Source organism: Saccopteryx leptura, chromosome 1 (genome assembly GCF_036850995.1).
Source record: "Saccopteryx leptura isolate mSacLep1 chromosome 1, mSacLep1_pri_phased_curated, whole genome shotgun sequence".
NCBI classification, from domain to species: domain Eukaryota; kingdom Metazoa; phylum Chordata; class Mammalia; order Chiroptera; family Emballonuridae; genus Saccopteryx; species Saccopteryx leptura.
The window spans coordinates 373,422,002-373,444,053 of record NC_089503.1 but is presented as its reverse complement, the minus strand read 5'-3'; the positions used below and the strand labels follow the sequence as shown (position 1 = coordinate 373,444,053).

Here is a 22,052-nt window from a genome sequence, read left to right as displayed (position 1 = left end):
TGCTAAACATGTTCTTCTGAATCCAAACAGAGATTAGTGGAAAGACTGAACTTAGATATGAACATATACCATTCTACTACTAGAGAATAATTCAAAGCAGATGGTAAATGATCGATAGCAATACCGAATTTCAAGAGAATTTCCATTGCAAATTTTAATATGATTCTTCTTTGCTCGTCTCCACGAGGCATAGGGTGGCAATAAAGATAGAATGTCATCAGGAGCCACCCTTCTGAATTGTAGAAATACTGACTAAAAATCCTGAAGTATAACTTTAAGAGCCTGTCTTCATAGCTCTGTATTTTCAGCAGCAGAAGTGATAAGACTTATCTTTGTGGACCTTATTTAATTAGATGATTCATCCCTCACACATGCAGAACTATAAGCTAAACATTTATTTAACACAAACACGAAACACAATACCACCTTGAAAAAGTGTTTTTCTATTTCATTTTCCTCTGCCTTGAACTAAGGGCCTGCAGCAGCATTGTGTGGGGCAGCTCAGTCCTATCAGATTACAGAGGAACGTTTGTTTGTACACAATGGGGTCAAGTTTTCCAAAACGCACCGCACATGTGTGCAGCCTTGATAACCTTTTATCTTTCTTCCCTTGTTGTAAATCTCTGGAAGATTTAACCTTTAAGCAAGAGATTGCCATCTGGATGAAAACAGTAAGTTCCTAACTCCGCTCTTATCTCATGGATCTAGAGACTTTCCTTAACGCGGAGGGGTATCCCCGAGGCTTGGTGAGACAATGCGGGGGTGCGTTCCAGTGGCCGTGGAGGGGAGCCCCGGGGTTGGCCGCAGTAGCTGCAAAGAGCATCAGAGGCCTGGGCTGGGAGTCCAAGCCTTACAGTCCCGTGTTTCTATCCTTTATTAGGTGAGATTCCAAATGACACTGGAGTATTTTCATAATAATCATAACGGACCAATCAGCGCTGTCTCTGTGCAGTGGAGAGGTCTGTGGGAGGGTCCAAGATGGCTGAAACAGAGGTGTGAAGGGCACTGTGGGCACGCCAGGGGCTCGGGCAGCAGTAACCTCGTGGTTTAAAATATGCCAATGTTTTAATAATTAGCAGGGCTATCTGAGCCTTCTGACTCTCCCTTTCCCAGCACTGATCCACCCCACCTCCCTAAGACCAGGCATCGGAGTCTCTGGCCATTGACTTCACATCTCTGAAATTTTCTTTTCCCTCTCTAGAGATTTTCTTTGACTTTAAGAATGATGTGCGTGTGCTGCTCAAAATGAAGAGCATACTACTACTTTTCTCCCCCAAATACGGTTCCCTGAGAAATCATGGCCATTCTAAGATTTCCTTATTCTAGACAGTCTGACTTTAGTCTTCACCTCACTATGAAAGTATTTGCGGCAAACCCAATAGCATTCTTCACCACTCCTCGTCCTCCCTGGAGTCGGGTTGGCCTCTGACAGCCGTTATTGCCTTCTCCTTCCCAGTGACCCCTTCCCCTCTCCTGGTCTCTCTTCGCTGCACTTTCTGCTCCTTTCCTGCCTGCTCTGTGGCTCCATCCTCCTCATTCTACCACCGCCTCACTGTTGGCCTGCCAAGACCTCTCCTGGGTCCTCAGCTCACCTCTCTGGATACCCTTGTCCCAGGGAGCTTGTCCACTTCTTCCGTTTTAAGGATCAATTGATGTGACAATTCCCAATACTTCATTTTTACCCTGATCTCGTTACTAAATACACTGCTCACTAAAATTAGGGGATCAGGGAATGTGCAGACACTCCAGTACTTTCAGCCTTTTGTACAGTGCATTTTCACCAAGGAAATAAAAGTTGGTTTTGCATCTCGTTTGCATAATCAAACAACTTTCATTGACTTGTCGTTTGCTTTTCTGATGTTCTTGTTTAATTTTTAAAAAAATCAAATGCTTCTTTTTTTTTATCGCTTCATATTCATTTTGAAATATCCCCTAATTTTTGTGAGCAGTCTATTAGGAGATTTTGTCCAACGGTGCTCTTTCCAGCTGGGTCTAAATTCAACTCATCTAGCACTGAGCACATGTTCTTCTCTCCACTGCTCTCTCCTAAACCACGTCTTCTCGGTTCTCCAGCGGCTGGCTGCATTCTCCTGTTTCCTGGCTCTCAGCCCACCAGGTGTTCTTGGACACAAGACTCGAGGGCACGAGTTGGGACAATAAATCAACCGGTCACTAAGTCCTGTTCATGACTCTGCCACTGGTTTGCTTTTCCTCGGCCATGACATCGGTTTGGACATTATCTCTGACACCGGACGACTGCAGGAATCTCTTCCGTGGACCCCTCCCTCCTTTCTTCCCTGCCCAGTAACCCAGCGGACCACCAGCTGATTCATTAGTCTAGAACACTCTTTCTTATAGACTGCCACTGATCCACAATCAGACGCTCTAAACCTTCTCAAATGCCCGCAGAATCTCTGGGCTCGTTCACCTGGCATGTGCGATCACCACAACCTCATATAAACCCAGATGTGCCACATTTTCCTTCCCTCACTTGGAGAGCAGGCTGACCTACGCACAAGCTTGTATTGTACCTTCCTTTGCCACATACGTTATAAATATTAATAATCAATATTGGTTGAATGGATCGCTACTGCTCAGCCTCTTCTTTCACTGTTCTTGGCAACTGAAATGATCTGTTTCTCCTTTTTCAGCCTTACCTTTCTCACCATTGCAGGTCCTGCTTACTCTTGGTAACAGCAATTACTATCATTTATCAGGCCCTTGCTGTGTGTCAGGCATTAGGCTCAGCACTCTGTGTGCACTAGGCTCATTTAATCCTGCCTATCCTATACTGTTCTCCACTTTAGAGAGGAAGAAACTGAGGTTTGGGTAAATACAATAACATATCTGGGTCACACAGTAAGCAGCTGAGTTTGCTGCCAAAGTCTGAACTCTTCCCCTTCATGGCATGCCGCCTCTCCCCTCGTCCCCCCCAGAGATACATCTTTCCCCTGAACACACTGCCTTTCCCTCCCTCCATGCCCTCCCTGCCCGGCCGTGTGGGTGTTTCTGCAGTACTGTTGTGGTTTTTATAGCACAACATGGTAGTTAGGCGTAGGCACGCAAGCCAGACTGAGCTGGGATCCTGACTTCCACTGCTTGCTGGCTCTGTGTGCCTTCAGGCAACCTACTCAAAAGGACGTGTCCTCTCACCTATAAAATAGGGATTGTCGTAGCACTTGAGTCATAGGATGATTTGAATAACTAAATGTGTTCCTCTGCGTAGAACTCTGAACACACAGTAAGCACTCAAGAATTATTACCTGTTATTAAACTTTTCAATGTCTGTCCCTTGCCTTCCATTAAGAGTAGAAGCTAATTCAAAGGAAGGATTCTTTCTTTGCCTTTTCCATTCTGCAAGCTTTAGCAGGTCTCTCCAGAGTAGGCGCCTCCACTAAGCTGTGATTTTCAAGGTTTCACTGTTGTGATGACCTTTCAGGAAACAGGCAGGATTCTGATTGTTTTAACCATCATGGCCGGAGTCATATACAATGTGGGCTGAAATGCCCAGCTGGTAAATAACTCACGAATGTATAATGTACCTACAGCCGACACAGATAGTTAACTCAAGGAGGCTTTCTTGCAGCACCTGTTTGGTGCCAAAACTCACAGGCATTGGGGGAAACTTGGGGAAACCGAGGGGGCCTCCCTCTTGGTGCTTCTATAACGGAGGCAGAGATTACACCGATGAACCATACTAATGTGGGCACTAGCAAGAAATGCCGGGGCAGGAAGGTTCTAGGAGCACATTTTATGATGAAAACACAGCCTTGATTTATTGTCTATTCACATTTAGATCAACCCAGAAAGTGGCAGATCAGCAAAGCATTAATTAGTATTTCTTTTCCCCCCTTTTCCTTGGAACGGGGACAAAAGCGTGCTACAGCAACATTAAGTAAAATCTATAGTCTTCCTCCCACAGCCATTTGGCAAGAGAAGAGCACATCCTGTTTACCTAGAACATTTCATCTGATTTTCTAAAATCCGCCAGTCACAGCAGCCGAAGGATCTGCAGTGAGGTCGGTAGGGTTGTTCCAGTTTAGACTCAACAGGAGGGGCCGTGGTCGGGGGGAGCTGGGAAACTCCCCCTTGCCCTCACATGCAGTTGTGAGGTGTGCCTGCTTTGCTCACAACAAACAGCAGCAGCCAGACCCCTAGGACATGATGCTTATAGCTGCCGCCACTCCTGGTCCCAACTTCTAGGCTACGTGAGCGGGCACTGCTTCTGCTTCTCAGTTTAGCTGTTTTTACCTCCTACCGTTAAGACTCAATGGTTCGCATCCTTACTGCATAAAAGCATCACATCAGAGATGAAAGTAAAGAATAATTCCATTCCCACACCCATGCCCCTTCCTCAGGTTCTGATCAGACTGTTCCAGGGAAGGGTCGGGCGCCCTTCTCTTCAGGGGGTTTCCGTTTCAGTGCTGATACAGACCCATAGCGGGGGTTAAAAGCCACTACAGGCCCTGGCCGGTTGGCTCAGTGGTAGAGCATCGGCCTGGCGTGCAGGAGTCCCAGGTTCGAATCCCGGCCAGGGCACATAGGAGAAGCGCCCATTTGCTTCTCCACCCCTCCACCGCGCCTTCCTCTCTGTCTCTCTCTTCCCCTCCCGCAGCCAAGGCTCCATTGGAGCAAAGATGGCCTGGGCGCTGGGGATGGCTCCTTGGCCTCTGCCTCAGGCGCTAGAGTGGCTCTGGTCACGACAGAGCGATGCCCCGGAGGGGCAGAGCATCACCCCCTGGTGGGCAGAGCGTTGCCCCTGGTGGGCGTGCCGGGTGGATCCCGGTCGGGCGCATGCGAGAGTCTGTCTGACTGTCTCTCCCCGTTTCCAGCTTCAGAAAAATTAAAAAAAATACAAAAAAAAAAAATACAAAAAAATAAAGCCACTACAATCTGGACCAGACAGCGGCTTCATCTAGCTCCTGGTTCCTGGCAAAATTGGAGTGCAGGTTGCTACGAAGCTGCCAGAATCCAGTCAAATCACATTAATTCCACAGGGCTTTTACCCTCAGATCGCTGACCAAGAATGGGACTGCGAAGCCAGAGATCTGGGTCTCCTTTCATCTCGCTGCCCCAGAAAGATTCCTTGTATGTTCCTGGTCAAACAATGTCTGAACGTCATGTCCCATTTATTATTATTATTATCCCATAAAATGGGAACGAGATCCCTGCTTCACCCATGACGTGGGAAAGACGACGTCTCCTTCTAGGGCTAGATCTCTGCAGGAAGGTGAGTGACTAATCTTAACGGGCAGGGACCGGGGGAAGCACCAAGCCAGCAGGTGTAACGGGACAGGCAGGCAAGCACCACCGACTGTCCAAAACCAGCAGGGCCAAGTGACCCTCCAGTTTGGGGTGAAAAACCTTGATAAGGACAAGAAAATAACAAATAGCAACGGAAAACATTTTGTAATTATTCTTGGATTTGACGTTGCTCTTTTGTGAGCCATATGGACTTGTTAATAGTGACTTTTTTCTTACGCACTTATCTTATAACAAAGTATGGCGGGAGGGGGGTACAAAGGCCATCTTTTTTTGTGTGTATTTTTCTGAAGTTGGAAACGGGGAGGCAGTCAGATAGACTCCCCGCATGCGCCTAACTGGGATCCACCGGGCATGCCCACCAGGGGGCGATGCTCTGCCCATCTGGCATTGTTGCTCTGCCACAATCAGAGCCATCCTAGCGCCTGGGGCAGAGGCCAAGGAGCCATCCCCAGCGCCCGGGCCAACTCTGCTCCAATGGAGCCTGGGCTGCGGGAGGGGAAGAGAGAGACAGAGAGGAAGGAGAGGGGGAGGGGTGGAGAAGCAGATGGGCACTTTTCCTGTGTGCCCTGGCCAGGAATCGAACCCAGGACTTCTGCACGCCAGGCCGACGCTCTACCACTGAGCCAACCGCCAGGGCCAAAAGACCACCTTTTTACAGAAAGGGATAAAAAGAACCCATCTGTTACACACATTTATTATCTATTAAATTAAAAAGGAGTGTCTCTCACACTCATCTTCCCTGAGCCAACCATTTAATCTAAGGATCTATATCTATCTATCTATCTATCTATCATCTATCTATCCAGTTCATTTTCTTTTCTTTTATTCTTTTTCATTTCCAGAACAAAATTGCCTTTGATAGTCTTCAAAGAGAAACTCAAACTTCAAGTCAGTAACTCTAAAGTTTAGTCCATGGAAAGTTGTTATCAATATAATAGTATAAATTGCCAAAGCCAACACAAAAATAATAACAGTAAAAATGAGTAAAAGTCCTTCAGACTTTTCTAAGTGTTAAAATAACTGTTCACACTACTACTCATGTATCGTTTAATCTTTCCAGAGAGAAAAAGGTGTTGTTAAGGATCAGTATATGGATTTGACGATGACAATGCATTGTTCCCCTATGTGTCCTGGCTTGTCTGAACAGCTTGGAAGAGAGAAAATAAGTCATTTAACTGATAAAGATACACAGAAAACTACTGTTGGACTGATTTGGGGGAGGGGGAAAAGCAATGCAGATTGGGGGGTTAGAGGCTTGAAAAGTTGTTAGACTCCATTCCAGCACAAATACATTCATGTATTACTTGTATAATTCAAAAGACCGAAACACTAGCCCTTCACGAAGGGACAAACTGAGCTGCAGTGAGGTCGTGTGGCCTGGCTTTCCACAATGGATAAGTGAACACGGCTTAAGCAAGCCACACGTTGTAGAGCGTTCCCTCCCGTCTAGAACGCTCGGGGCACTCTGCCCAGCGCTCACTCCCAACACTCGTCCTGACTTCCTTCGCAGCGCTAACTGCACACCCCACTTACGTCTGTCATTTTAGAGAACACCCTGTGCCCGGGGACAGAGCTGGCAGGCTACCCCCAGCTCTGGTTCTACGCAGGGGCAGGCTCCCCCCTCGTCAGCACCACAGCAGCATGGCTGCCTGGCCGTGGGACCGCTCACATAGCAAATGCTCTGGGAGTCATGGTATTTTCTGGTTCAGAGATGGAAAAATTTATTAACCAACAAAGAAAAGGGGGGGGGAGGAGCAGGGAGAAAACCCTATGCTAGAGGAAAAAACCCTACAAAGATCCCAGCTAACTGCCTGATACTCAGTCTCCCTAAACACAGTCTCGACCTAAACAACGGGCTACACAATGCATCTGATCACACATGCTTCATGCTCCCAACATCCATGCCCCGGCAGTGCATATCCCACAAAACAGATCATCAGGCGAAGAGGTTCCTAACTGGAAGATGCACTAAAAGGAGTGACCTCAGAGTGACTGAGGTGTCGCCGTGGCCTTGCTGCAAAGGGAGACAGACCCAGAAGGAGAAATATCTGTTACCTACCTATCCAGCGCCGAAGACCCCAGACCAGCTCCTGCTATAACCAGCTGCCTAAAAGCTCCCAGGTCTCCACTGCGAGATCATTGGCTCCTCAGCCTCCTCGAAGGCCTCACGCCGGCTACAGAAAGAGCCGAGCAGGACTCATCGCGAGGCTCCAGCAGCGCCGCGCCAAGCTCGACCTCCCTGCTGGCCGAGGCCTCCCTCCTGGGTCCTCCGAGCCTCACAGAGCCATTCCTGAGAGCCTGCTGCTGTTTGAAAAACAAGAAGTGATTTCCTGGTCCTCTTCCCCGGATGGCGTGTGCAATTTCCCTCACGCCCATAGGAAGTCCTTCAGATCCTTCTTATCTGGAAACTTCTCCACTGAGTGGCCGAACTTGTTTGGCCAATGCCCCCAGTTCTTGCTTTTCTTTCTCTCAAGAAAAAAAAAAAAAAAAGTCATGAAACTGAAACCAAAGCAAACCCAGATGGGTTAGAGCTGATGACAGGTGTAGGATGCCTGGCTTAAACCTTGGTAAGATGTCCACCTAATTAGACTGTGACCTGAGAGGAGAAAAATAATTACAATGATTGATGAGTTCTTTGTACCTAGCAGTGCCTAAAAGTCAGAGAACAAAAAGCTCCTAGGGATACAACAAGACCTAATACATTGGTTTAGTCCCAGCCCAGGGCTTTAGGGATGGCTGAACTTCCGATATGCCACAGGAAGAAACAACTAGTTCTTTCAGATTTCTGAGAAGTGTTTGTGCATCAAAGTATAAAGTCTGTGACACTTTAAAATATCATCTTGGTAACATTAATGTATAAAGATAAGATCCGTGGAGAAGAATCAGTTGGCAGGCTGGAGTCAGGTTGTTGGGTTTAAAGATGAATGCTAATCAGAGTTTTTGGAGCTGGAAGTAACTATGTACCCTTGTTTTACAAGTGAGCAAACTGAGGCCCAAGGAGAAACAAGGACATGCCAAAGGTCAGGGCGCTGATGGGAAGTAATAGATGATCATCCACTTGTTCTTCCACCTGAGTGTGGGGTCTGCTGGTCAGTTGCCCGCCCTTGAGCCTTGTCCAGAGAACGCTGGATGACCGAGACCTGGCCTGGAGCCAGGAATCTGCTGTGTAAGTAAGTGCCCCAGGAGGGTCTGATGCAGATAGCTCCCTGGCTGGATTTAGGGGAAACCATCAGTGTCAAAGCAGCGGCACCAGAATCAGACTGTGGTGATTCAAACCATAGTCCCACCGACTTCTCTCCTCACTGAGACTCAGCTTTATTATATACAATACAAGAGTGGATAATGATACTGTTGAGCTTAGAGGCACCAATGAGAGCTGACAAAGAAGAAGAGCTCCAGAACAGTCCATCACGCTCCGGAGACCCAGCTCTCATCCCCTACATTCTCAAGGCTTCCTTGGTCCACACGGTCTCCCTCTCTCCTCGCCCGTCTTCCCTTCTGGCTGAAGCTATCGCACTTAGACAAGCCGGCAACCACCAACAGAATTCAGGCTTGAGATAAAAGTTAAGTATTTTGATTAAAAGAGAATGAACTTGGCCCTAGATGGGAGGCTTAGTGGATAGAGAGCTGTCCCATCCTCGCCAAGGTCACGGGTTCAATCCCCAGTCAGGGCACATACGAGAAGCAACAAATTAGTACACAACTAAATGGAACAACTAAGTAGAACAGTGAGTTGATGCTTCTCTCTCTCTCTCCTCTCTCTACCTCTCTCCCTCTTCCTCTCTCTTTCTCTCTCAAATCAATGGAAAAATTAAAATTAAAAAAAAAGAGGATGGACCTTCAAAATATGACTCTTCTAGTTCTTGGTACTGATTCTCAGTTGTGTTCTCCAGCCTCCTTCACGCAGCCCCTGGGAGGCACACAGTGGCGTTTGCCCACCCACAGGTGACCCCCTTCTGCTGTCCCCCCAGGTCTGGCTGGAAGTGCCCAGGTCACTGGTCTGTGAGCTCAGGGGATAACTGACACTGGTTCAAGGCATGATGATCCCATTCTCCTTGAGGACTCCGGGGTAAGCCTACCCGTGTGGCTGACTACAGGTGCACGTTACCTCTGGATTTACTGTGAATGACACAGTCGAGGTTCTTTGCATTATTCCAGCTCAAATAAGGGTTTCTGTTACTTGTAGCTAAAAGCCACTATAATAAAGTGGTGAATCACTATAAAAAAAATAATAGAATCTTTTGATTCTATGTAAAATTCTACCTTTGGCCTAAAAAATAGGGAAAGAAATAAAAACACATAGAGTCAAATAGGTTAATTAAGTCATATTCTGAAATACTCCAAGTTAACTTCTTATGCTAAATATAAATAGTATTGACATGTTCCACAGGAAATGGGCTAAAGATTCTTTCTTACACTAAAAATCTATAATATTGAATGTAAGTACTGGAAAAACACCTGGGTCTTGAAAACCCAGAATAGCCTAGAAGTCAAGAGTAGCTATATACTACTCCATATCTGTCAAATGGAAGCTCCATGGAAACTTAGATTAGTTACTCTTTCCAGACCTCAGTTTCCTTATCTGTAAAATAATAATAATACTTACCTCGTGGTTGTCGTGAGGATTAAATGAGTAAAAATGTTTAGAACAGTGCCTGGCACATAGTGAGCAAGCGTGTTCGCTCTTAGAATTTTTGCAGAGAAGAGATTTTTGTTGTAATAATAGTTGCATATGGACTTGCTATTATCTTTGCCTTTGTTTTATGCTAGCTTTGCCTCAGGCGCAGCATGGATTGATTGGCACTTTGCAGATGTTTCTGAAATATATCTTATTGTCTCCGTCATGAGATTTGCTTCCTTTGGGAGGTAACCTGAGCGCATTGGTATAAACGTAGATGGATATGGCAGCTATGTTGGGGAGGAAGGAAGAAATCATAGGAGGACACTGGGCATTAACATAAAAACAACATTGTGGCTCTGGCCAGCAGTAGAGCATCCGCCCAGTGTATGGAAGTCCTGGGTTCAATTCCCAGTCAGGGCACATAGAAGAAGCGTCCATCTGCTTCTCCACCTTATCCCTCCTCTTTCTCTCTCTCCTTCTCTCCCACAGCCATAGCTCCAGTGTTTTGAGCAATTTGGTCCCAGGCACTGAGGATGGCTCCAAGGCTTTGCCTCAGGTGCTGAAATAGCCCAGTTGCCAAGCAACGGAGAGCGGCCCCAGATGGGCAGAGCATCACCCTGTAGGGGGCTTGCTGGGTGGATCCTGGTTGGGGCACACGCAGGAATCTGCCTCCCTGCCTCCCTGCCTCCCACCTCTCACTTAATTAAAAAAAAGAAAAAGAACTTTGCAGGCTGACAGCTTTGGGAAGCAAATGTCTAATGGCTGAGCTAGCCCACAACTGGAGAAAAGGGAGCCGCAGACCTTGATACTTACAAAAAGATGAACAATATCGAGGAACTTGGATATTGCCTTAGGAAACACCTTGCTGTCAGTGAGCGCCTGAGGACAGGCTTTCTTTACAACTGCTCTTCCCCCGCCCCGCTAGCTTTGTGCTGTCAGGTGCTTTTTGGCAGTCTGATGTGGAAAGGGGCGCGGTCCAAGTGGCTGTCCCTCTGATTCCCTGAGGAGCAATTCTTCTCTCACCCACAGTCCCGTCTGTTGCTAGGAACACTCTGTGCTTGTCGCACTCACTTTACAATAAAAACAAAGACCAATAAAAAATGGAACCACCATATGGTCTGGGCTGCAACCCAGAATTAACCGCTGATGGGGAGACTTTGCCCTGCAGCAGCTCCAAATGTATGGGCTGTGACAGAGGCCCCTTCTGCATTTGAAGACGTTGAAGTTGATGGCGAATTGATCCCAGACATCTTCCACCAGACTGCAGGGGTATAGCCAGAGTAACTAATGTGACAGCTGTGTTATCTATGTTTGTGTTAGTATGAAGTGTCTCTTAGGACCTGAGGGCATAACCTCATTAGAGACAGAGCTATTTTCACAGGCATAGATGTCGGCACCGAATAGATGTGTATTTCTTAGATGGGTATTTCTCAGCGTGTTCCAGGCTGCTTCACCCTTCTGCCCTCCCCCCTTCCTCACCTAGCTAACTTTTGGTGACTCTTAAAGTTACAAGTGTTACTTTTTCCAGTGACCCTTGTAGCCTTTCCAGCCTGGGCCAAGAGTTCCTTCTTCCTGGTTTCATATGACCAGATGCGTATCTTTTTGCCATTACCACACTGCAATCAACGGATTCTTTTAATGCACTGACTGTGAGCTCCTTGAGGGCGGGAACTGCTCTCATTAATTGTATGCCCAGCTGCTAGCATAGCGCTGCATTTTGCTGGTCATCAATAAGAGCAGACAAAGGAAACTGATCCATCTCACTCCATTGCTGGTTCCTCCTCTCAACCTTAGAATGCCCCATGGCTCAGTCACTGGGACTCTTCTCTATGGACGCTTATTCCCCAGGTGATCCCCATGAGTTTTGTGCTTTAAATCCTTGGGCTGATGACCTCCTAATGTATATCTTTATCATGGACCTTTAACCTGAATTCCTGACCCATGTGTCGAACTTCCTACTTAATACCTCCATTTTTTTTAGATGCTCAATAGGATCTCACACTGAGTGAGTCTAAAACTAAAATTCTGACTTTCTTTCCCGAACAATTCCAATAGTCTCTCCTATCTTAGTAAATGGTGTCTTTATCATTCCAGGTAACTCAGACCAAAACCTTTGAGTCTTCCCTTGGACTCTTTATGTTTAATTTGTCATCAAATCCTGTTAGCTCTACCTTCAACATATTTACATATTCAGGCATCTCTCATCTCTTCCATGCTATCATTCCCGTTCAAGCCATCATTATCTCTTGACTGGATCCTTATCGCCTCTATTCGGTGTTTGTGTAAGACCGTGGTTAGATGGTCCTCATAAAACATACGTTATATTGTATAATGCCACCACCCATGCTCAACCCTCTGGCCCTCCCGTCTCACACAGTCAAGGCGAATGTCCTTTCGATGGTCTGGAAGCCTTATACTATCCCATCGTCATCCCTGCTCCTCCCACCTCTTCTTCCCTCAATTCCTCTCTTCCTTTGCTTCCCTCCACTCATGTCGCTCCATCACGCTGACCTTCCTGTGAGCTGGACACATTTCCAGCTCAGTCTTCGCACTTTGCTCTTCTCCCTGCCTGCAACGCTCTTTGCCTAGATATCCTTGTCTCACTCCTGATCTCCTTCCCATCATTTTCTTAATACGGGCTTAGCTGACTGCCATATTTCACAGTCCAGCCCTCACATGCCCTTTTCCTTGATTATATTGTTCCATATCATATACCATCTCAAATATACTATCATGTACTTATTTATTTTATTCACTGGCTATCTCCATCTTCCATCCCTCCACTAAAATGTAAGCTCTCTGAGGGCAGAGATGCCTCTTTGATTTACTAAAGAAGGCTGTTTAGAAGTGTAGCACACAAGCAAAGTTCTGAATGTCACAGCTTTAGCATATAGATAGCAGAAGGATATGCAAATGTATACGATAACTCAACTTTCAAAGCACTCTGACTTCCATTCATTGACAGGTTAAGGGTTAAGTCCTGCCTGGCTTTATTTTCTTCAAGCCACAACCAGATGTTGGTAATCCTTTTGACCCGATGTGGCCCAGGGTCAGTTCTCCTTCAGTATTTCTATTTCCAAGCCAGCCAAGTTCCCCTCTGGCACTGACCTGTCCTTATGCAAGGAAGGAACCAACAAATAATTGGGTAGTTTTATAGTATACAAACGGTCTTGTTCTTATCTTTTGTGTGTATATCTTGGCAGAGTCTCTGCTAATTGGAGTTGGTAGCACTTGGGCTCGGCTGCAGCCTCTCGAGTTTTATTTGCATTTGCTGTTACTGGACTCATTCCTCCCACAGACAGACAGAGTTATTATATCTTCTTAGTGTACATCTCTCTCAGATAACTGTGTTACTTTTCTAGGGAAGAGCCCAAAGCTTCCATCTTTTGAACTCATTGGATACAGTTCACAACCCCATTCTGCTCACCTTCTTCTGCCTCCAAGATGTCCCCAGCTTCCGGCAGAAACCCAAAGCATCTTCCAGCTGGTCTTCTGTCTGTGTTGGACTCTACTCCTAGCACTACCTTCCTTGCCTTCTCCCAGAAGAGGGAAGCACAGCATATGGAGGAATGGAGGCAGATTTAGGACATGGTTCTGTGGAGGTATCATCAATAGTCCTTTGTTGATCTTTTATTGAGGAGGACTGACCATAAGTAGCCTGTAGGCCATTTCCAGCCTCAGGTTCCACCTTTAGTCCTCACAGGTAAAATGCCACCCGTGTAGAAGCGTGTACTGGTGCCCACAGCATGACATAGTCACCTACAGGCTGTAGCGTGCTGAACATGATGTCAGAGTTATTGATTACAAAATGTGTCATTGACTTCTTCTTCTTCACTCCTCCCTTCATCAGTATTATGGAGAAGGGCAGGATGTTTGAAGACATGGGCATTTTCCCCCGTCTTGGTCTGGGAAGGAATCTATTTAGAATGAATCTGCATTTCCTCTAAAGTACATGTGTTCTTTTGCCCGTGAACTAGGATAGTCCTTCCTATTCTAACCTCTGTGCCTTTATTGTTCATCTTGAGTGCAGGTGCTCTGCACTGGTACATATGCAGACCATGGGAAACAGTGAGGGTGGTCTGTAAACATCTGGCAGATCCTAGTGTGGGCCTGCAAAGCCCTGCCCCCATGAGGGCACCTCCCATTTAGATTTCATTGTTCTCTACTGCAGTGGTCCCCAACCCCTGGGCCACGGACTGGTACCGGTCCATGGGCCATTTGGTACCGGTCCGCAGAGAAAGAATAAATAACTTAGATTATTTCCGTTTTATTTATATTTAAGTCTGAACCATGTTTTATTTTTTTTAAATGACCAGATTCCCTCTGTTACATCTGTCTAAGACTCACTCTTAACGCTTGTCTTGGTCACGTGATACATTTAATCCATCCCACCCTAAAGGCCAGTCCATGAAAATATTTTTCTGACATTAAACTGGTCCGTGGCCCAAAAAAAGTTGGGGACCACTGCTCTACTGTCTTCAGGTTCTTCACCATATCCTTTGACCTCAAAAGAAAGTTCTCCCCCCATTTTTGTTTCTGATTATAGAGATAATTTTATCAGAATTTATCAAGTTGATTAGTGAACATCCATGATGCTAAAACCACAAGGCAAATATGAGCTGAAGAGTTATCCATGCCAGGAGGAATCAAAATGGAGGAGTCAGAGTAAAGAGGCCTCTGCTAATTCTTTCCAGCTACCTTGTGTGAGAGGGAATGGAGGGGCTTGGCCAGGCCACAACACCCATCAGTGTGAGCACCGGAATTAGAATGTAGATGGCCTGTCCTCCCACTCAGCACTCTTAACATATGCTCTGGTGTCTGCCCTGCCCCCTGCCCTCCTGTGACCCCAGGATACTATTAAGATACTTTTCCTCTTACCTCTAAATTGAGACAATTCCAACAGGTACTAGTAGGGTGTTTATCTCTATACTTAATGTCTAAGATGGTGTAATGATTTCTGAGTAGAGAATTAGACGACATTAAGCTTGTGTTAAACTCATCTTTTCTTTAGGATGCTTGCTTCACAGTTTCATTAGCGCTGAAAATGATGCTCTAAATGAATTAGCCCAACTTTTCCAGCACCTAAATTCTTTTATGGAAGAATGTTCAACAATTCTTTCTAACATGTTAGAATACAGCTGAACCAACACTGTGGCGAATGGCACCAGGGTAGTCTGAAAAACATGGTTCCAGGTGACATAAGTAATATAAACTGTCACCCCTGTGGCAGGATTTGAGAAGCCACAACAACAAATAGAAAAACGTGTCCACCTGCCACCAATTCCTAAAATTACACTTTGAGAAACAAATTGCTTTAAGTGAAGGAACAGCCTGGACTCTGACTCAAATACCTTTGGAAGGTTGACATACTGTGCATTTCCAACGAGTTGTATCTAAGCCTGAATCAGCCATCAGAGAAGCTTTCCTATGGGAGGGAGTAGAGCCGGCAGGGGGCGCTGAGGTGAGAGGGCAGTGCGGGGAAAACAGAGAGGGGGTGGTGTTTTGGAGCACTCTTAACTGAGCCCCAGGGCAGACAGGGCAGCTGGTTCATCAAAATCATCCTGCTGATGGCTGGTGGGATCGGAGGCGCAGAGCCTGACAATTATTCCCATTATTCTAGTTTTCTCCTCAGAACGCCCACTTCACACCTCCTCGTCTCTCCTCAGTCCTAGCAGCAGCCGCCGTTCTTCACTGAGACAACAGCAGCCATGGCCCGGGGGTGCCCGCGCTCCTGCGCAGGAACTGCCGCCTCTTACGCCTGCGCCGCCGCCCTTTGTGCCCTCCCGCCAGTTTGAGAGGGTGACAGGACCTGGCCAGCTCCTCCCGAGGGCTTGCCTCTTCCTCCGCTTGGCCCTGGGTCTTGATTCCTCTTGCTCCCTCAGCGCTGGGTCGGTCACATCAGCATATCGACCTGTTCTAGAACGTCTCCTTAAAAGCCTTTGACCTGCTTCTTTCTCTCTCCCCGTTGGCTGCAACAGCTTCGGCTCCCCTTCACAACGAATCTTGAACAAAGAGCTGCACACACTTGTCTCCACTATCTTAGCCCTCTTCTCTGGCCTCAGAGTCAGTCAATCCATGTTCCTTCCCTGGTATTGCCAAAGCTGCTCTCCTGGTGGTCACCACGGCTTCCATGTCACCAGAGCCCATGGTGCATTTTCTGTCCTTATCGCCCTTGATCCTGCGGTGCCCTGAGACAGACTTGGCTACTCCCTTCTTCTTAGAGCCCCATATTCTTCTGGCTTCTGTGACACCTGCTCTTCTGATGTCCTTCCTTCCCCGCCAGTCTCTCCTCTTAGTCTTTCCAGTGGCCGTTCTTCCTCTGCCTGACCCTTAAAATTTGGTGTGCCCCAGGCTTGGTCCAGGGTCTCACTGTCCTTTTTCACGTAGTTTATTCCAGGGTGACCTCATCTGGTCCCCTGCTTGAAAGAACATTCACGGATGGGAGCAAAATAAAGACATTTTCAGGAATAAAAAGCCTGAGAAGGTTTGTATTTCACGGACCCTGGCTGAAAGGGTACCGAGGAGAACTTTTTGTGTCATAGACTCCTGTGGCCATCTGGTAGACCCTATCAACGCCGTCTCAGAATAGCGTTTTTAAATGCATAAAGCAAAATACATAAGATTACACTCTACTGACACATAGTTACTGAAATATTAAAACATGATGTGATTTAGTGTTTGCTTCTTTATTAAGCTAGTCAACTACTGAGTGAGGCAAGTTTAATAACGATTATGAATTTTAAGTGGTGATGGGAAGGAACTACATTTCTGAGGATCTATAATATAGTAATGTGAAAGAAAAATATCTTCGATTTCTATTGGAAGCAAATCATGGGCACCGCTAATACTTTTCTGGTTTATTGCCTGTGTTCCTGATTAAAGGAAATTCTAAATTTCATTTAGAGGTTAGCGAAAACACAGGTGTATTTTTTTTCCAGTTCACTCCCGGACCGCTTGAATTTTTTGTTCATAAAGTGTCCATGAACTTAGCTTAAAGACATATTTAAGAAAGAAGGCAATCAAACACTCGAGAACCAATCATTTAAAAACTATTCTTTAACGATTAATTTTGAAATGACTAGCTCTTTAAATTATTAGTTAAAAATGACTAATTTGGAGGTAGGATTATAAAATAAAATACGGACTAAAATACTAAGTAACTGTGAAAAAGGGCATAGTCGGCATGTAATTAGTACTTTTTTAATGAATAGGTGAATCGAGGAGAAGTTTTGCTTTCCCTGTCCTCTCGTTTCCAGCTGCCTGGGGTCTAGACACCACCAGGGGAAGCCAGTGCTTCCGAAAGCACAGTCACAGCACGGTTTTTATTGTGAACACGCTGTACACACCAATGTCCCTGCACACGGGAGCCCCCCTACCTATCCTGCTCACAAAAATTAGGGGATATTTAGTAGCTTCATATTCCTTTTGAAATATCCCCTAATTTTTGTGAGCAGTATACATAGGGTCACAATTCCACCATTTTAGTCAGAGTAGAAGTAATTTCTGAAGTAGAGCTAGATAGATATCCCCCAGTACATAATAGAGGCTTGATAAATTTTCCAAGACCAACAATATGAAGGAAATACTAATAGGCCAATATCACCTTCAGGTCAACCAGAGGAGGCCATCCCTGGGTAAAAACTGCCAACCCCTTCCCCCCGTATGCATCTCACCTCCTTACAAAGTCACCACTCCTTGGTTCCTGCTGTACGTTTAGCAGTTATGTCCCTGAACTAACCCTTCTCTCTGTTCTTCGGAGGAATGATGTACTCTGTTTAAAATGCCCTCTCAAGAATACGTGGTATGCCAGGCACAATGACAAGGTTTGCTTGAGAATAAATTCAGGAAAAGACCGGCTGACGCCCGTGTCTGTCAAGAACCACAAAGGCTCTGAAATTGAGCTCCAAGAAAGGGCCTAAAATAAGCCCGCTGAGGAGAAGTAGAAAGCTGGGGGCAGTGGTGGTGAGAATGGAAAATGAAGCACAAGTGAAAATTAATCAAAATTTCTGAAGTTCAACTCCTCGGGGAGAAGGAAGAATGTGTCTTTTGAAAGCACAGAGATATGGAATGTTGAAAAACAACAGAGCTTGTGACTTAGCTTTTGGGGAAATTAAATATTTGAGAGCTAGCAAGATCTTGTTAGACCACAAACACCACTTTTTATTTTACCTGTAGTACGTTACTCAGCAAACTAGCTCCTCCTGTTCAAAACAAGTTGCGTGCTTTCTTAGTGGGGAGAAGCATTTGTTGTTCACTTTGAATGGCTTACCTGTAGGTTTACTGAATTCCCCATCTTCCCAAATCCGAGCCATGGGTAAGCCATTGCTTTGGTACTCTCTTTATTCACTGCTCTATTCTGCTTCATTCTCTAATGGCCAACTCTGAGAGTCTGTCTGACTGCATAGTCAGCCAGGTGACCAGGTTGGTAAACCCAAAGGCTGGTTGCCCTGGGTTCTGTACTTCTTGAGTTTTTCAGAAATAGACAGAGTTCAAGATGAAGGGGAATGTACTCACAGAGGCTGCAACTGCCCTTTGAAATGGCCCAGCATTGTGCAGACTGTCACCATGGTGCAGGGAAGTTGCCTGGCCCTCCACACCGCCCCCCTCCAAAGAATCCCAGGACAATGAGGAGTCTAGTTTTCTAAGTTCAAGACCATTACAAATGACATTGCCTTCCATAATTCAAAGTTTGCCTTTCAGGACCTCTAAACTATTTTTAGACCTGAGACGTAGTACACAAAACACAGCTACATATCAACAATACATGATTTTCCAGGCCCACACCCCTTGACTTTGCCTCATGTGACCCGAAACATGAAGAGGAAAAACCACATATATTTTTAGTCTCTTCCTAAATTCCTCAAATGTCATTCCATTCTCCATTTTATTTGGAATCATTAAGTGCTGGCCTTTGTGTTTGATGGCAGTATATGCACAGTTCATAGATACCTCTCTGCCTGGCACCCTTTATTTGAATCTGCTGGGCTCTCACTCAATATGGGCACCCTTATGAATGACCTCTGGCCCTCGGATCACGTACTAGTCTAAATTAGAAACGTTCTCACATCATCCCTGCCTAAGCGCCAGCCTCACTTTCCATTCAGGTGCCCAGGGATTATTGATATGTACTAACAAGAGCAGCATAGCAGTATACTTCTATGTTTAAAATCATAGACTTTTTCCAGGAAGCACGTAATGACTTAAAGAAAGACACTGGTTTCTTAAATCCACGAATACACACATATACGCATGTGTACACTTATAATACCCATGTCCGCTCGCACGTCTCTGCATTGCAGAATCCGAGGGATGAGGAAGGCCGCAACCGGCCCACGTAATTCTGGACCCTGGAGACATCTAGCGTTTTTAACATCTGGACCACATCTTTTATTAACTTCCCTCTCTTTCTTTTTTTAATCGGAAAACACTGTTTTCAGTGATAATCCTTATTTTTTTGAGTAAGCGTTCCATTTAAAAAAAAACTAAAAATAATAAAGCATTTCACTTTGAGATATTATTAAAACTCAGGAAGACATTTCACTGTAAACTGAAACGTGTACTTGCCACATACAAAGAGTGCGCCTGGCAGGTTGCACTTTCCTTCCCTGTTTTAAATTTGAAACACAAATAAAAGTTCTATGTGGCCCCACAGAATGACAGAAGTGAAGCGATTTCTTTGTCTTGACAACCACCTGCCGACAGTGCTTATGATGAATCTTCTGTTCAAGGGTCAAGGTCAAGGTCATACCAGGGGGTATGATGATACCCCAGGGGCTAGAGCCACTTAGAGCAAGCTCACACAGTTCCAGGCCCTTAGGAGACTCAGTCTTGAATGGAGCCCGTGCAGCTCAGGCCCTCTGTGTCAGGAGCCAGGATATCGCTGAGTTGTCTGATTTAACTTCTATGAAGAGTACAACATTCATTAAAAGATAAGTAATAAAAAAATATTAATTATAAGCTTACGTTGTATTACTGAAACTCACCAGTGCGCGCAACAGTTGTTGAGAACTTAGATCAACAGAACTATTTTTAGGAACAGCATGTTATTGCTGACATTGTTCGGCACTGCCATCACGTGATAATTTTTTTTTAAAGGATATTTAACAGAGATGGAGATGATAGCACAGGGGATGTAGTCAATAACATTGTAATAACTATGTAGGGGGGCAGGTGGGTCCTCTGTAAAATACACAGCTGTCTAACCACTATGCTGTACATCTGAAACTGATCCAGAGTAATACTGAACGTAAACTGTTTGAAAAGTAAAATTACATAAATAGAAAAAAGGACATTTCATTGGTATTATTATTGCAAGTACCACTTACTGCCTGCACCCAGGGGGGGCTCTTCCCCCAACCAGCGCTCCCTGCCACTGTCCCCAGAATGTCTTAGCTAAGGTTGTCACTCCAGCATGGGAGACCTCTGGGTTGGAGAGTCACCCCACCTCTCTCTACAGTCGCCCACTCATTGTAGCTCAGAGCAGTCCTTCAGGGACACAGACCCAAAGAGGGGAGAGGAAGGACTTCTTCCCACCAGCAAGGTGGAGTGGAGGTGTGAGCGCTTGAAAAGGCAGCCACGTGAACGCTCAAACTCACTAATGCATTTCCCATCTTCACGAGGGAGGTTCACCATGCTTTCCGCCTCCCCAAGTCCCACACCTGCCCCTCCCTCATTCCAGCTCCTTCTGGAAGCATCTCCCTGACCAGAGGAAGGAAATGCTGCACAGTTCTCTCTCTCTCTCTCTCTCTCTCTCTCTCTCTCTCTCTCTCTCTCTCTCTCCCCGTCTAGGCCGAGGCCCACCAGGCCCCCCGAAAGAAAAATAACAAGTGTGCTGTGTGGAGCGGACCGGGGATCGGAAGGGAAACCAGCCTTCCTTCCACTTGACCCTGAAGGAAGGAAGCAGGAAGCCCTGCTTGGGGACGGGCTGTGCTATTACCTCCTGACCCTGTCCCTAAGCGAGGACGCGGAGGGCTACGGACCGCAGCGCCTCCTCGGCGCTGTCCACACCTCTCTCAAGATTAGACCTCGTCTCGTACAAGAAACAGTCCATATGGCTACTAGGAAGGGTCTGCACCACGCCAGGCAGTGGGACAGGTCCGGACCGAGCCTCACAGCTCCGTCTCCCCCCCACCCCCGGCTTTATAGACAGGAAGCTCAGTCTCAGAGCGGCTGACTTGGGCAGGATGGGACCCAGGGCTGCCTCATGTCTGCGCCCTGTGTCCTGCCTGGGCTGGGCTGGGCTGGGTAGAGCCCTTCCATGGCTGCAGCACCCTCAGACCACTGCGGTCCCGCCGTTGCACACGCGGCATTTGGGGCCCATCTATCGCTAATCAAGTCCTGCTGCTCATAGAGCAAGAACTAGAAACTTGTGGAGTGAGTGCCCAGATAACTGATTTGCATAATACGTGTAATCAGATGCCAGCTCTCTTCTCATTCTTTTCACCAGGTCTGCCAGCTGTGCCTGCCCCTCAGAATAATCCCTTCTCGTGAAAGCAGTAACGAGAAGGATGCCTTTAGTGCAAGACTAAATAACCGGGACAGTGGGTGGGCTGGCATCCTGTCACCTACCCAACTGCTTAAATCCTTGTTTTAAATATGTCTCTTCATCCACACCACACATCGTTCATTTTTTTCACCAAATATTTATTGAAAATCGATGCACCAGGCACTAATCTAGTTCCTGGAGTAAGCAGTAACTAAAACGACTGGGCCCAGGATTTACATTCTAGTTGGGGGAGAGTGCTGGCTGGTGCCCAGGTCCCTCTCCGCCCTTGTCTGCCCTGCTCTGTGTCCCGGGAGGCCGGCCCCACACCCTTGTTACCCGGGAAGGCAACGGGAAGAAAGGGCGGTGGGAGACCCCAGTGTCCCAGTGGGGGACGAGGATGAAGGAGAGGGAGCCAGGCATGTACTCCCCACCCCTCTGTGTCAGGCTACGCTTGGGCCATGCTGTGTTCCTCCATCCTCAGCCGCAGATCCTGGGGGTCCCCCTCTCCCACATCCACAGGGCTTGCCGGGCCCCTCTGACCCCCCGCCCAAACCTCCCGTCCCTTTCTGCCCTAGGGCGGCGGTCAAGGGCTTCTCGGTGCTGACAATCCCCGATTGCCTTCGCTGTCTACACCATTTCAGTCAGCCTTCGGAGTGTCATTCTCTTCTGCCAAGGTCTTAA

At 46.6% G+C, this 22,052-nt stretch overlaps 1 protein-coding gene across 4 annotated transcripts in view; it reads right to left on the bottom strand.

Annotated features, from left to right (window-relative positions):
- The window catches only part of ADGRF5 (adhesion G protein-coupled receptor F5), a 110,225-nt gene that overhangs the window by 68,597 nt on the left and 19,576 nt on the right, over positions 1 to 22,052 (bottom strand). The window contains exon 2 of one of the 4 annotated variants that reach the window (XM_066359247.1): positions 7,325 to 7,569. The exons of 1 other annotated variant lie outside the window; for it this stretch is intronic. The gene's annotated coding sequence lies outside the window, so the exon portion shown is untranslated. Of the gene's footprint in view, positions 1 to 7,324; positions 7,673 to 22,052 lie in introns of those variants that run through there. 2 more of the 4 variants (XM_066359249.1, XM_066359250.1) reach the window with 2 other exon arrangements.